Genomic DNA, 15,510 nt, shown 5'->3' on the forward strand with positions numbered 1-15,510 from the left:
ACAATGGTCATTTTTAAATGGTATGACACGTCTTTATTGCCATCTAACTGTAAATGCAAATTCAAACATGCTGAGAAAACCAGGACAGATGTAGTTCTGCCCTAAGGTGATTACATTTTATATCAAATCACATAAAAAAACCAGTCTGGAAACAGTTGAATGTTCTGGATTATCGTCATTATATATCATTGGAGTTAAAGCTGCAGGGAAGCGGCGGGGCCTTCAGCACATCTGATACGTCACCGTTTTTGGTGTAACACCGGCTCTGTGACACAACAACGACGATGCTAAAACACAGTGGATTCAAATCATTTTGTTTATTTCTTTGCCACATCTTAATGCTCTTGTTTTGCCTGCGCGCAGACGATGGACGAGGAGAGGATAAAAGAAATTCACCAATAATGACACGACTAAGTTTACTCAAATGCAAACGTGCCATGTGGCAATTAGCCCTCTAACTTTTACTCACCAAAGAGGAGGAAATGCGAGGGTTAATTTTGGACCCTTCAAAATAAAAGTCTATCGTAATAGACCCATTTTTCGATCATGAAAAAAAAATATCCCAATTTATTGTTATGGTTTTAATGCCTAGCCCTTATTTTAGGTGGAGTGTGTAAAGCGAAACATAGAAAACACAAGTTCAGGGCTGTAACAACTAAATTGAGAAGAAACAATATTCAAAGATAATAAAAGCCTTTTAAATCCTAGTAAAGCAAAGTTTTCTTGACCCCTTTTTTTTTGGGTGTATCATTTTGCAAACACATTAACAAACAAAATGTAAAATAATCTTTCAACATATTCATGTCAAACAGACATTTACTGGTTCAGTCCCAGAGAGCTCAAACTACTGTTCAAATAAAACCATTTCTTTCACTCCTCTGGTCAATCATTTTCAGACTAGATTACAACAGCTTTACTTTAGGCCTTTCGTCGACTTATAAAGAGTTTCAAGCCATTCAAACGCTTTTGAGAAAGTTGCTCCTTTTCAAAGGGTCTCTGGGTTTCAGTAGTTCCAGCTCTTGGCCCCTTACAGCCCTGGAAGTCATAAGCAAACTAAATTGTAGTTTATCCATGTGTCACTGACTTTTCAAAACAATTGTAACTCTAGATACAAAAGGTATGAAGTCTGGTTACATTTGCCAGGCTGTTTTGCGGCGTTTTTTTGGAACAGGATGCTTAGATGGGGTCTTGTTTGGAGTTGGCCTTTTGTGAAGAGACAGTGTTTGGAGTTGCGAGCGGGTTGCGGCCCAGGTTACCCCTGCAACAGCGTTTGATTCCCCATCTTTGTTCGCCAATCAGAAACGTGTTTCAGTTTGAGTTTCATTAAAAGCATGTCCTGAAATCGGATCCTTCTCTTTGTACGCTTGCCGAACAGGAACAGTGTAGGACCTAACTGGAAACAGATCATCCAAACCTTCATCGGTCCGGCCTGCAGATGTGTGTGTCCTCAGAGATATGGTTTTGTTGTTTGCAGCATCTTTCATGCATTCTAGTGTGTTGCATAACTTTCATTTTTGTGAGCCAACGAGCTTCACAACAGCTCATATTTGCTGGTTGTGACATCATTTAGCCTTAAGACGTTTTAGTGATAATTTCGATCCCTCCTGCCAACAAAACGCCCTCATCTGCAGTACAGCATGCCGAAGAAAAACAGGCCTGAAGTAGTCGTGCAGCTGCACGTTGAGTCAACAAGATCCTGACAAACATGTCGGGGAGTTTATGTTTGTTTTCAGTGGATGCAAGCTCGCCGTCGCAGATGCCACAACGCCCCCACCTCCGCGCTCGTCAGGTTTCACTTTCCTGACCTTTGACAGAGAAGCCATCAGAGCAAACAAGACTGCAACAGTTTGCCACCATTTTTATCCTCTCTTGTCTGTCTCTTATTGAAGGAAAGTGATCCTGTAACAGCGTGGGAAGGAATGCGTTCACAGGTCTCCCTGAGTTGTTACCTAGAAATCCCGAGTCTCCTTTATTCACATCATTAAAGCGGCTTCACAATCACGGCTCCAGGGAAAAGGGAACGTGAGCAGAGAAATCTCCGTGCGGCACAAGAAGGGAAGAGCTTCCAGATGTGACATGTCAGCATCAACGATGATCAGTGATGAGGTGGGAACACAGAGATGTGGGGGTCAACCGAGTGAAGGGCTCATGGCACGGCTGAGAAGGTCGTTCCACAAAAGAGAAAACGACAATCCTCCTCTCATGAGATGTCAGCGGTCGTTTGCTCAGCAGAAGTTGTACTTTAGTCACTGCATTCAGCTGACACACCTGCTGCTACCAACAGAAATGGGAACTGGTGCACCGGTTTGTGGCAAAGGTCGATCTGGAAAGATTTTTTTTTTTAATTTAAACTTTACAACCCAAATGGAACATTAGAAAAGATCAGCGCCAAAAGTGGCATGCCAGTTTGAATATTTTCCCTTTTCCAAGGCAGAGCAAACAGTCCCCTCATCCAGACTGACAGCTTGATCAAGAATTTGGGATTTTCAAAGAGCATTCCCCTTAAATTCTGCAGAAAATCTGGGAGTCATCCTTGACAGCCAGCTTAACCCATTTCCACCTTCTACCTGTAGAGCAGAACTGTGTTTGGTGTGGACAGGAAGGTTATTGGGAGGCAGAGTTGAGTCAGGAGACGACTCTGAAGGAAAAGTTGGTTTTGGCTGGCTTTAGCCTTGGGGTTAAATCCACCAAAATTAAGAATTTAAATCAAATTCATTAAAAATATTATTTTATGACTCACGGCTAAGTCTTTTTAGTCAAGAGGAACATTATTTTCTGCTGCAAAACTCCCATTTGGTTGTTTAATTTCAGTTATCTTTGGTTTTTAAATGTTTCTTCTACGTTTTTGCATTTTTCTTTGATAATCATATACTTAAAATGAGAGTTTTAGAAAGCTTGTGTGTGTATGTCTGTGTGTCCATGTATCTGTGTGTGTGTGTCCATGTATCTGTGTGTCCATGTATCTGTGTGTGTGTGTCGGCAGGTTATGCATTAGTGCTGGTTTCTGGGTGGGCTCAGGGTCTTTACCCCTAAGTCAGTTTTGCCCGGGGCCCCAGAGGCCCTTTGAAATGTCGCTGCCTGTATGACAGATCAGCCTGAAACCATTTCAGGGCCACCAGCCTGATGAATGCACACAAGTTCACCTTCAATAGGAAGCTCTGAGGTCCAGCAGAACCCAAACAACAGTTAGAAGCATGTCTACAATCCTCTGAAGGGCTGCAATGCAGTGATTATAGGAGCTATTGATTATCTCACCAGATCACCATTTAAAGCATGAACGTTTCTGGCCCACCCATGTTGCAGAAATGAATTTCTCTTTGTTGCATCACATCAGTGGTTTACCAAACGACAAAACTCGTGCAGTATATCATTTTATGCTGTTAAGATTACACTGTTACCATTCCCTCCACCAAAAGCATTACTCAGCAAATCCAACATGTCCTGGAAAGTGATGAAAAATTCTAAACTTTTATCAAAAAAACTTGTAAATGATTAACTATCAGAGGAAATATTACTTTAGGAATGTTGGAAAAACAGGAAGCAGCCTGACTAATCCATCAGGACTTTAATCTTTAGTTTGTTGGCTACCTCCTTCTTCTTTTCCTTCTGGCGTTTTTCTTCAAGGGTTTCCACAGAGAATCAGCTTCTACCAAATTCAGGAAACATCTCTTTTCCTTTTTTATGATACCTGGATGTAAATTTGAATTCTATAAATAGAAATGTGGTTTGTGAGTTTGCTAGTGCTGCGATCAATCCAGATCAAAGTTTGAATGCAAACACGTCAATCACTGCTCGCGACCGTAGCCTGATAGGAGTTCTCCGTGTGAAGAACGCACTGAATGAGAATTAAATGCATGTGGAAAATGAAACCTTGTCAAGCTCGGTCAATGAGGTGGCGTCATTAGCTCTGAACCACAGCTTGGGCCAAAGCATCCTGCTTAAGGGAGTGATGGAGATCCGATCAGGCCCACAGCTTCCTGCTGGGCACAAAGTGGCTCTCACAAGCGTCGAGCCATATGTCAGCCAGATGCTGCTGGCCTCACTTCCCTTCAAAGAAACAATTAGGAACAATTATTGCAACATATAAATGAATTTCATCCATGATTAAAATGTTTGGGGTAAGGGGCAAGCAGGACGCCCTGCCAGGTGGTTGTAATCTGAATGGGAGTCGCACTGGGGCTTTGCTCAAAGGAGGCAAAAGCAAAAAAAAACCTGCAAGGCTGTTTATTCAGGCACTTGTGAGTCTGGACAAGTGCTCCTGGTCCCCCTTCTCAATGCATGTTCACTCCCCCAGTGAAAGCATCTGCCCCTAATACCACTTTAAAGAAGGTCATTCATTTTAATGAAACCTCATTTGAAACGGCAGCAATTAAAGCTGCTGGTGTGCTTGACTGGAAGATTGTTGGGACATTGTGAGCTCCAGCTTTTCAAATAAGCAGCCGGACTGCAGACTGGTGGGTGTTGCAGCTTCAGGATCCAAGTTCAGAGCGGAGGAAAGCGGAGAAGGCAGTTCACCTCAGAGGGGAGATCAAAACCACGTTTCATAGATGAAAACCACATTTGGTTAAGTGGCAGGAGAGACGACAGGTGTCTCTGGAATGCTCCTAGGATAGCCATCGATAATCTCCTTTGAAAAGCTGAAAACTCAAAAAGGAAGTGTAAAGTGGTCCAATGAGACTCTTATGCCATTTGTTTGTCCAACCGCAACTGGAAGCTGCTCGACAGTCTGAGGGATGGAGTTCGATACGAGTGTTGGTGAGCTGTCCAGTGTTTATGGCATCTGCAGAGAGGAATGGATGCACTCTGAGGAAAGGAAATATTGCGCGCAGGCCGAGGTGACAGATGAGGAGCTTTAAAGTCATCCCTCAGTGTCTCCTCTGCAAAAGTTGATCAAGGTCTCCTGAAAAATCACAGCAGTCCATCCTGGAGAGATGTGCACATGCAGCATGGAGGAAAGAAGTGACGATGATGCATTTTGATTCCCTGATGAAGGGTGTGATGGGGGATGAGGCTATATGTGGACCGCCTGGCTTTCATTCCCGGCATTAATGTGAGGTCACGGCATTTCACTCTGACGTAAACCCGCTGGGATAAACTCATCCAAGCTTAAATTAACTCACAATTTTTCCAACTTCTTGTTTTCCAACAGTTTATTTTTTCACTATAATCGAAGTGAAATTATAATTTTACCTAAATGGAAACCAACTTTCAAAAGAAGTTATGCACGGAAAATGTATGTTTACTCATACTAGAAGACAGATCCATCTTTTTGAGAACATCTTTTACCCAGCATGCTTTTCTGCGTCCTGGCGTCAGCTGGTATAACGCTGATGCATGATCTGTGAAGAGGAGCCTCGTTTTATCTCCTGCACGGTGAGGTAGGACATGCTCGGCCCTCTCCCTCTTACTGCCTGATCTCCTGCTGAGCTCCTGATGAAAGCACAGCGGCACCTTGTCCAGAAGGCAAACATCCATCAAGACAGCAGCATGTCAAATCATGAGGGCAGAGCAGAGTCAACCTCAGGGCGAGGCCGACGCTGGCCGGTCAGCTCGGGTTTAGGCTTAAAAAACATCTCAACAGTTCTTCTGTTACCAAAGCAGGGCTGACAGGAGGTTATTCAGCAAGTTCAATGATCATAGAGGCTTTCTTGAGGATGTGACACCAGCGGCTTTAATCTTGTTCAACAATATCATAAATTACTAAATATTATAGCTAAAAAGATTGAAAATTGTGTGTCATTTAAAATAATTTCCACCTGTCTGGTGAAGGAAAAATACAATTACGATCATGGCAAAAAGTGAGTGTGACACAAATACATTGACACAAATGTAAATAAAACAGTGGTTTTCATGTCCACCATGTCTCACTGACCAACACATTTCAAGGACTTGTTGACAGGATTCCTGAGCATGCTGGGAAAGTTATGCAACCATCTCAGCCAGTGTGCTGCATCATGAGGTTTGAAGACATTCTTTATGCAAATTAGTCTATATTACCATATTTTCCACTCTATAGGGCTCGCTGGATTAGTGGCCTTATGGAAGAGTTTCTGCCCTGAGACTGGAAAGTCACAAGTTCAGATCCACAGCGGAATCAGACCAGACTCTAAAAATGGGATCCAATGCCTCCATGCTTGACACTCAGCATTAAGGGGTTGGGTTAGGGGGTTAAACCGCCAAATGGTTCCCGAGAGCGGCTGCAGCTCCCCGCTCCCTCAGAGAACGGGTCAAATGCAGAGAGGACGAGCTAACGGGAGACTTTAACTGACTATACCTTCATGGGGGCAACATAAAAAAAATGGTCTAGTGTTTTAGAACTCATGTCAAAAATGAGGCACACTGAACCATAAAGCCCATTAAGCGAGACAAAAGAGTCAGAGTTAAGTCCTTTAGTCAGTAAGACTTCGTAACCCTTGTGCTCAAGTCTCTGCCACGGCACTAGCGCTCATCATCATCATCTATCAAAGGAGATGTCGGCATCTTATTCTGGCCATGAAGCGGCGAGCTCCTTACAAGTGGGAGCGGCTACGGATGAAACCATTTTGGGAAATGGTGGTTGGTGATTTTAACCCTTGTGCTCTCCTAGGCACTTTAACGTTGGGAGTTGGGTCATCTAGACCCACTAGACAGTGCGCTGAACCTTTTTTCTTCAATGATTTGTGATCTTCACTGGTGTCCATGGATTACATAAAATCTTTCCACCTTTATCCACCTTTGTCATGGTAGGGAGAAAACGTCAATGTAAGGGGGGGGTCATCTAAGATAGCACAAGGGTTAAACTGCGTTCACAGGAACTCTAGCACTAGACAGATACCGGTAAAAATCAACATTTCTGTGACTATGATAACTCCCAACCTTGTTTGAATCTTGTCTGATACCGCTACAAGTTAGCTATGTTAACATATTTACAATAAAACCCAACGCTCAAATTTGTTTCGACATCAGTTAGCACAATCAGAATTAATCCAAATATTAGGCACTCCAAATTATAAAACGCACTGTTGTTTTTTTGAAAAAAAACTTTTAAGTTTGCCGTATAGTGCTAACATTACGGTGAGTAAACCTAAAAGAACACAACTCGAGTTTTTGACAAAGTGCAGTTTAGTTTTATTTTGACTTGCAGCTGAGCAAATAGATAAGAGTGCTGCAGTTGTTGTTTTTTTTAAACTGGGTCATTCTCACAACCATAATAAAAAGAAAACATTTATTTTCCAGCAGAACATACACCAACATGGAAGCACAGTCCGATAATTTCAAACACATGCTTGTGCAACAGCATTTTACAGGCCGGATCAACAAAAAACAAAGACATTAAAGCAGTCTGGGCTTTCTTTTGTTTTTCTTCACACTTTGAAGTGGATTTGTGGGCTAGTGTTGCTATTTTTGTATATGGGTCCACCCCCTCTCCCTATGTTCAGAAAAGAAAGACGAAATGCAACATCCTTCTGCAGGCGACTGCTAGCGAGCCGGTCCTCTTGGTGTGACCCTGACGGATTTCTGCTCTCCGTCCTCCAGGCTCAGCAACCATCAAATCTGTGAACATAATTTCTCTCTCTTGCTCCCTCCTGATTGCTTCCACATACTCAAAGCCTGTCCAGCTGTGGACTGTAAAAATAAACGTCATGTTTAAAATGGGTAGATTAGCCTTTTTAAATTGGTTTCTTTTCATGTTTTTGCTTCCCGGAGTGTCCAGCCTGGCAGGAGACGGCGGGCTGAGTGCAAGCTGCACGAAAACATGCATGGAGGAGACTAATTGGATGCTGGCCAGATGTTTCTTTGAAAGCAGTTAGTGCAGGTCCACAGCGAGGTGTAGGAGTCCTGGACCCTCACCCTGCGGGACACCTGGCTGTCCGGGTGCCTGTACAACTATGAATGCAACACCTAATTCAGGCTGTCAGTTGCATAGACTCATATCGTCCTGGGAGATCTGATCTACATACTGACATGTCGATTAAAAGGTGGAAGGAAGTAATGCAGCTTTGCTTTAATCACTACATTCAAGCAGTGGTTCTAAAATAGCACTGCCTTGTATGTTCCTCACTGAACTTTTCAGCATCTTCCTTGAGCCGACATTAGAGGAAATCAGGACTAGGTTGATTGTATGTTTGATGTTCTTGATAGTTTTTCACGGCCACCTCTCATCTTTTAGTTTCCTGCGGTTCATCCTGAAGGCTCTTTACTCATCACTTTTGAGGAGACAGATGCCAAGCGAGGCTTTGCGCAAACCTCAGGCTAAACCCATTGGGGAGGCTTAATTACAAGTAAGCTCTCTTTAATAAGCAGTGGATCATGTATCCCTCTTCTGGATGTAGAACTGCAGAGAGGAACCTCTGTGGCGGGCCCAGTGGAGACTCGGGAATGTCGGCGCTTGTATGTGAACGCACATGATCGCATGCCAGCAGAGCTTCATTGAGGAGCTGCTTAGGGCTTGCATTGGGATCCACTTTGGTAGAGGAAATACCCATGACTAATTCGCTCCCCCTCCTGTGCATGCTGATGAGGTGCTCTTGAGCAAGGCACCCTTCAGCAGGCCAGCACAGCACACAGAGATGGAAAGATACCTAATGAGAAAGAAACGTTGGTTTCATGGAAATATAATTTAAAAAAAATCTTTGTAAAAACCACGTCAAACACGTGAGCCACGAGGCCTTTGTGGGAAAGATGGAACACAATCCAACCGGAATCAGCTGAGTGACATGAGCCCTGTGTCAGGAACTGGCGGTGTGGGACCCAGAAATGCAAGCTGGTGAAGGGAACTAAAGCACTTCAATAAATAAACTTAAACAGGGAGAAACTGTGAACCAAAAAGAGTGACAATAACAGATGACCTGACAAGCATATACTGAAAACCAGGCACTCAAATACACAGAGGAGGATTTATTTAAATGAAGACAGCTGTGGATAATTAGCAACATGAGCCTGATGTGACTGTGGCAGGAGAAAAACACAAAACCTAAAACCAGAAAAGGACAAGAACCAAGAAAACACGGCTGAAAAAAAACAAAAACAAACTAAAGGCCACGATGCTCACAATCCTCCGTTAGTCTCTTTTCACCTTTATTACTTAAACTTTATTATTTAAACTTTATTTCACCATAACAGCAAGAACCACTCTATAGCTACGTTTTCACTGACTTTGATGAAATTGCAGACATCGGGTTTGCGAAAATAAATTGGTCCAATGGAAAGACGACAATTTTGAATAAAACCTGCATTTAAAAAAGTTTTTGCGCTTGGAGGAGGTGGTTTTTGAGGGATATCGAAATTGACTTATTTCGCAAAACTGCAATGGAAACGCCTTTTTCGAATTAAATGGGTCACGTGACCATAGCTAGCCAGTTTGTAGACGTAGGGACTGGCTGCTTCACTGCACAGCGGGCGCCACAGGCCATCCCACAGCAACACACAGCTCAGCAAGAGTTGAGTGTGTCATGTGGAATTGTTGGCGCTCCTCTTTAACCCTTGTTCTCCCTACCATGACAAAGATGGATAAAGGTGGAAAGCTTTCATGTAATCCATGGACACCCGTGAAGATCACAAATCATTGAAGAAAAAAGGTTCAGAGCACTGTGTAGTGGGTCTAAATGACCCAACACCCAACGTTAAAGGGCCTAGGATAGCACAAGGGTTAAAATCACCAACCACCATTTCCCAAAATGGTTTCATCCGTAGCCGCTCCCACTTGTAAGGAGCTCGCCGCTTCATGGACGCCGACATCTCCTTTGATAGATGATGATGATGAGCTCTAGTGCCGCGGCAGAGACTTGAATGTATCTGCTACCAATATTTTATTTATGGAAAGGATTCCTTTACTTCCTTTGCCCACATTGATCATTACACATTCTAACTTACTTTTACAAACAGCTGAAAAGGTTGCCACCGTATGAATCAGAGTAGGACAGACTTTTTGGCCACATGGAGATAAACTAAAATCATCTGTTTTTTGTTTGTTTTTTTCTTCTAAGGCATCAATAAAACAATAGCAGTCACCTCTTTGATGCAAATATAAGTCATCTGTGTTTCTGCTTCTACTCAGGCTGTGGAGTTCGTTCACCTTCACACACTCTTACTGTGACAGATGAAGATGTCAAGGAAGAAATCGACAGCGAATCCTCATGTCGGAGAGTGAAAACCTGCGCGCAAAGAGGCTGCAGTCACTTGCAGACACAAAGGATTGATTTCCCTCACCAAAGATACATGCATGAACCGGCTGCAGGTTAACAGTTGAAAAAAGGATCTGTAAAACTCTGGCACGATAGAAATCACATGTGAGGCTGGAAGTCTTACTCTGTGAGCGGCTCTGACTGAAATTGTGTTTTTTCAAGGTTGACTTTTTTTGAAAAAAGAAAAACAAACAAAAAAACGTTCAGTTCTGTGGTTTGGTTGCTGTGGCGACACGACTCTCACTGCAGCCGCAGCCATGCGCTCCGACATTCGTGTTTGCTCCTCTAAACAAACATGACGGAGGTCACGCATGAAACCTGACGCTCACATCGCTCTCAGCAGTTGCCAGCACAATTTCACAACAACAGTAATTCCATCGAATCTGAAAGTTTAAACCACTGAAACAAAATAAGGGTTTCAACACAGCGTGGCAGTCACTGACAGGGATTACAAAGAAAAGTATGCAGGTTTTATAAATGCGAATATGATGTGTGACAAGATGACATCAGTGCAACCGCATTCATCTCAATAAATTCTAAAGTAAGCTCTCTTCATGTTTTGTTTGAAGACTGCTTGACTGAGAAAGATGACAAATCCAGGAGGACACAAATACAATCAGCAAACATCTAAGTTTTTGTTAGAAGGATGAAGAGATAAAGATATGAAAATCTGAATAACCTTTCCAAAAAAAAAAAAAAAATCAAATAAACATTTGTTTCCTAAACAAAGATCTCAACCTTTCTTTGGAAGTGCAGCAGCTATGGGATAAGGGTTCTGGAGTCATGGGCTCTTGCATGGGACCATCAGTCAGAGAGTTCAGCAAAAGGAAATTTAGAATAACACATTTTTGTAAGAACAGGAGTTTTGCCTCCCGATAAAAAAACTAATCACACAGTTTTACCAAAAGCTTTTTAGTACAATAGGTGTCTTTAGAAGCTTGCAAGAACCAAAAACTTTAGCTTTTAGTGTGACAGCTCCACCTGTTTATTGTTGAATCCTTCGTCTACTCATCTTGTATTTTATCTAGATCATTTCTTTTGCTCTGTGTCAGACGAATTCTGCTATTTAGTTAATTTTTTTAACTCTATTTTACATTTCTTTTTTAGTTTTGCATTCATCATTCACTTCCATTTGGCTCCTTCACACCACCCTCTTTGTGAATAACTAGACAGATAAAAGAAAACCATGTGCTTGAAAAGAGATGTGTAGATGAAAAATCTTGTATGCCCCCCCCCTTTTTTTTACAACCCCTTAAGTTGTGCATATTTCTATTCACAGATTTATTTTTTCCTTAAAACATTCAAATGTCCCTTCTGCATATAGCACCTATGCAGAAGTGACATTGTTTGTGTTTTTATTGATCTTTTTCAGCCTTGTAAAGTTCCATCAGCGACATCTTGATGGTTTATTTTGAATACATGTAAACCTTTGCTTTGTTTTAAACCTTCATCCAACCCATTCCATAAATCCACACCACAAATATATGAGCATATTTTCTTTTTTGTAGTGGAATGCACTGATTTTTGAAGTTCCGCTGATTTCTTAAATCGTAACCCCCATCTGTGTCCTGGAACAGTTGTTTTATGTTTACTGGTAGTAAGTTATTTCTGGCTTTAAACTTAATGAGTGCTGTTTTAAGTTTCACTAGTTCCCATACATAATTTCAATAAACCCGATTTTTAAAACAGTGCATTTGAATGTGTCGCATCATCCACATCATGAAATATTCAAAAAGCTTTTTTGTAAGATGTAAAAAGACTGTAAATTTGTTTTGTTAACCTCTACACTGTACTGTAAATGTGGTAGTATTATATTACTATATTAGTAAATGTGCTTTTTGTACGTGGGTAGTTGTTGTCGTACATTGATGTACATTTTTCATAAGCTGAGTGAACATTATTGCTTTCGTATAGGGGTTTCCAAGTTTAGTACAACTTTCAAATAAGAACACAAAAACATGTTTCCAACAAACAAGAGCACAGATTGTTTTACACATCTTTGTATCGTTTCGTAAATCAGCTGGACTAAAATGCAGCAACATGGTGTAAAAGAAATAATTGCCATGAGCTTCTAATCAAGTGCCGTGAAGAAAAACAAGTTTAAACCGCTTCATAAAAGAAGAGTTCCTAATGATTTGCTGCTCCGGGGGTAATTCTGCATGATTAGCTTTAGCTGTTAGCTCCTCAATATGGGAATGGTTAAAAAGCATTTTCACTAAATGTGCGCACCATTGCAAAACACACAAAACCATGACTTTAGTTTGTTTCACAGCAACAGGGCCTGGAGGTTCTGTATATCAAACTCATCTACTGGAATTTCTTTCAGAAAAAAGGTCAAAAGTTCACTTTAAAAAAATGTCTTTGCAACAGCAAAGTAAAAAACAACTAAAATGAATTCTTACTTTGAGAAATAGAAAGATATTTCTTCTTCAGAAAGACGGAACAAAGAAACTGAGGATTGTAGTTTGTTTTCGGCTAAGTAGGTATTGCAGGTACACAGAATGTGTCATTGGCCATAAAGTAATAGGCAGTATTTCTGTTATTAATGTTGAAATGCATTATTCCCATCTTTTTCAGTGTGTTTGCTCTTTTTTTACTGTCTTTTACACAGCATGAAAGACTAAGTGCCTTACTTTTATGGTGAAGTGTTTGTGTTACAGAGCATTTCATCTGCTTGTGGGACCATGGAAAGAAAAAGTTGCCCATTTTAGTCCAGCAGGTTTTACACTTCCCTGAAAGTGTGGAAGTGACCTCTGAAAAGTAGGCGGAGTTTCTGATCGACCACTTTCTTCCCTGATACAAAATGAAGAACCATGCTCAACTTAATGCACCTCACCTTTAGCCTACAGGTACTTGTAGTACACTTAAATAGACCAGTTTTTGCTAAGAGAAAATCTCAATCACAAAACTGGAATTTGGTTTGGCCAATGTGTCGGAATTTCATTTTTGTGGCTGCTTGATTAAAAAATGACAATGTGAGACAGCCGTGGGTGCTAGATGACGTCTTGCTTTTTGTTTAGAGTTAGTCAGAAGAAGAGAACAATTCCATCTGAGCAAATCTGACATCAAGTCAAAATGTAAAGTGTTTTGCAGAAAGGATTCTTACTGATTTGCTGCCGGACACTGAGTTTACTCCAAAGTCTTCTTGTTGGTTGATGTGATGAAGGAGAGGTGAAGGATATTTTACTTTACAAATAGCTTCAGTTCTAATCAGAGGTGTTGATTGACACTGTCTTCAGTCAGTGTGTTTATACAAGGTCCTGTCGTTAGCGTCTGTCATCCAGTCGCTCCCCACACATGTCAGAGAGCGCCTTGCATCCCCGCAGTCTGACCACGAGTCAGGGTAAGAAACACAAACTTAACTGTAGTCGTCACTGATCAAACTGTTTCATTCCCTCAGTAACAGTGTGGGTTCATTGGAATGCCATGTCAGGGATTGTTAGTTTTTGTAAACTTATATTTATACTATATATAAATATTATAAATGTTAATATTTCAGATTTATATTTGCCAAAAAATACAGAATACACAGAAATTTAGCATTTTATTGTAGTTTTTCTTTAGTCTAAGGGCAGGGATGTCCAGTTTAGTTTAGTCAGTTTAGTTTAGAATCTTTCTTTTGAATTGTGTGTGTTCATGATCCTTTTGATTTTATGTTCTACCCTACATTTATCCGCACAAAGCCCATCAAGATGACTGTTGTTGTGATTTTGGGCTATACAAATAAAATTGCATTGAATTGAATTGAAGAATAAGATTTGTCAAACCGAAATGCAGGAAACCAAGTGACCGGAACTAAAAGTTTAATTAGTTTAAAAAAAAAAAAAAAAAGTCAAACTCAAACACAGAAAAACAAACAAAAAAACAAACAAGAACAACAAAAAATAGAGGAAATAAAAAGTTGAGTCCCCACTTCCCCATCTCAGCAACCTGTCAAAAAATGTATGCTTGTGCAGGACAGAGTATTATTCCTGCCTTGATCCTAACATACTGCCAGTAAAAACGACACACCCCTTACGATGCAAACTTTTTGTCATGTGCCAAAAATAAAGCAAACATAATTCAAACAGACAGCAAATAAGTTTTAAAGGAACACAATCAGACTTTTAAATTGCTTCATTCTAAAACCAGCCTCCAGTGGTCATTAGAGGAAATGCAATATTTTTCATTGACAGGTTTGCATTGAATCTAAGAATGAATGTGATTGATTAAGTCAATCTGGCTGAGACAATGCTGCCACTGTAGAGAGAATGAAAGAAACAAAAACTTTAACACAAACTTTAGTGAAGCTGTGGATTCACAGACCTTAGCTTCAAACACTGAAACAAGGTTCAGTATTTGAAAACGAGGGATCAACCCGATTAAAGGTTTTCATTTTGTTGACTGAACAGAAACGATATAGAAAAGCTACATTTTGCTCAACAACCAGACCAGATTGCAAACTATTTGAACTCAAATGACTAATTACCAGATCTTTGTTTGCTTTTTTTATAGATTGCTACTGTTTTTTACTTGTAAATTAAATAGCTACACCAGAAAGTTATTTTCTTTAATTGTATCACTTTCGATTAGTGGTGAACCTGTCACGGTGCCCCCGGCCGGGTCCTCCTCATCAGCTCCACCTGATGCCTCCAGCTGCGCCTCCTCATCCTCATCAGCCAGCAGACTCTTAAGGAGACCACGGACCTGTAACCGACGCTAGTTCGTTGTACTCCTATGGTGCATCTCCTGGCCTCTCATAGATTCTGGCCCTTGCCTGTCTCTTGCTTACCACTAAACTGCTTTTGTCTCCACATTCATTCCAGGACCTCGCTTACCGGAGGAGCATACCTGATCACGGGTCACCTCTCGCCGTCTCGCTCGGACGTTCTCCAACCCCAGTCTCGGATCACGCGGTTGCTGCCAACAATACCCTCCAACCACTCCTTGGACAATCTGGAAGGATACTGGAGCTCAAGTCCATCCTGACCTTTTCTAATTAAAAACCTCATTATTCTCACCTCACTGCCTGCCGAGCCTCCTTCCGGGTTCCAGCACCTGAGTCGACCACGCTTGCTAATCATGACAGAACGAACTAGCCTTTCCTCCGACTCAGCTGACCCGGAGGGACTCCGCCTTGCCATCGCTCAACAAGGTATGTTGCTCAGTCGTCAGTCTGATGCCCTCTCACAAATGTCCGCTGCTCAACAGGAGTTATTCCGCCGCCTGGACAGCATCACGCACACCCTAGCCGGATTTTCGGCCCAAGCTTCTAGCCCCATCGCCGCTGCTACACCTCCCGCTTCGGATGACATCACCACCGTCACTTCCGTCTCCCCGGAGGAAAACATCCGGTCGCAGCCGGAAC

General features: G+C 41.6%; 1 long non-coding RNA gene across 1 annotated transcript; it reads right to left on the reverse strand.

The window, feature by feature from the left end:
* Nucleotides 1–14,988: 14,988 nt before the first annotated feature.
* LOC110015034 lies at nt 14,989–15,243 on the reverse strand. The gene is made up of 2 exons (XR_002290089.2): nt 15,164–15,243; nt 14,989–15,098 (listed from the first exon to the last, which is right to left on the reverse strand). It is a non-coding gene; the product is annotated as an uncharacterized LOC110015034 (long non-coding RNA).
* Between the last annotated feature and the right edge of the window lie 267 nt (nt 15,244–15,510).

This window comes from Oryzias latipes, chromosome 4 (genome assembly GCF_002234675.1).
Source record: "Oryzias latipes chromosome 4, ASM223467v1".
Classification (NCBI taxonomy): Eukaryota; Metazoa; Chordata; class Actinopteri; order Beloniformes; family Adrianichthyidae; genus Oryzias; species Oryzias latipes.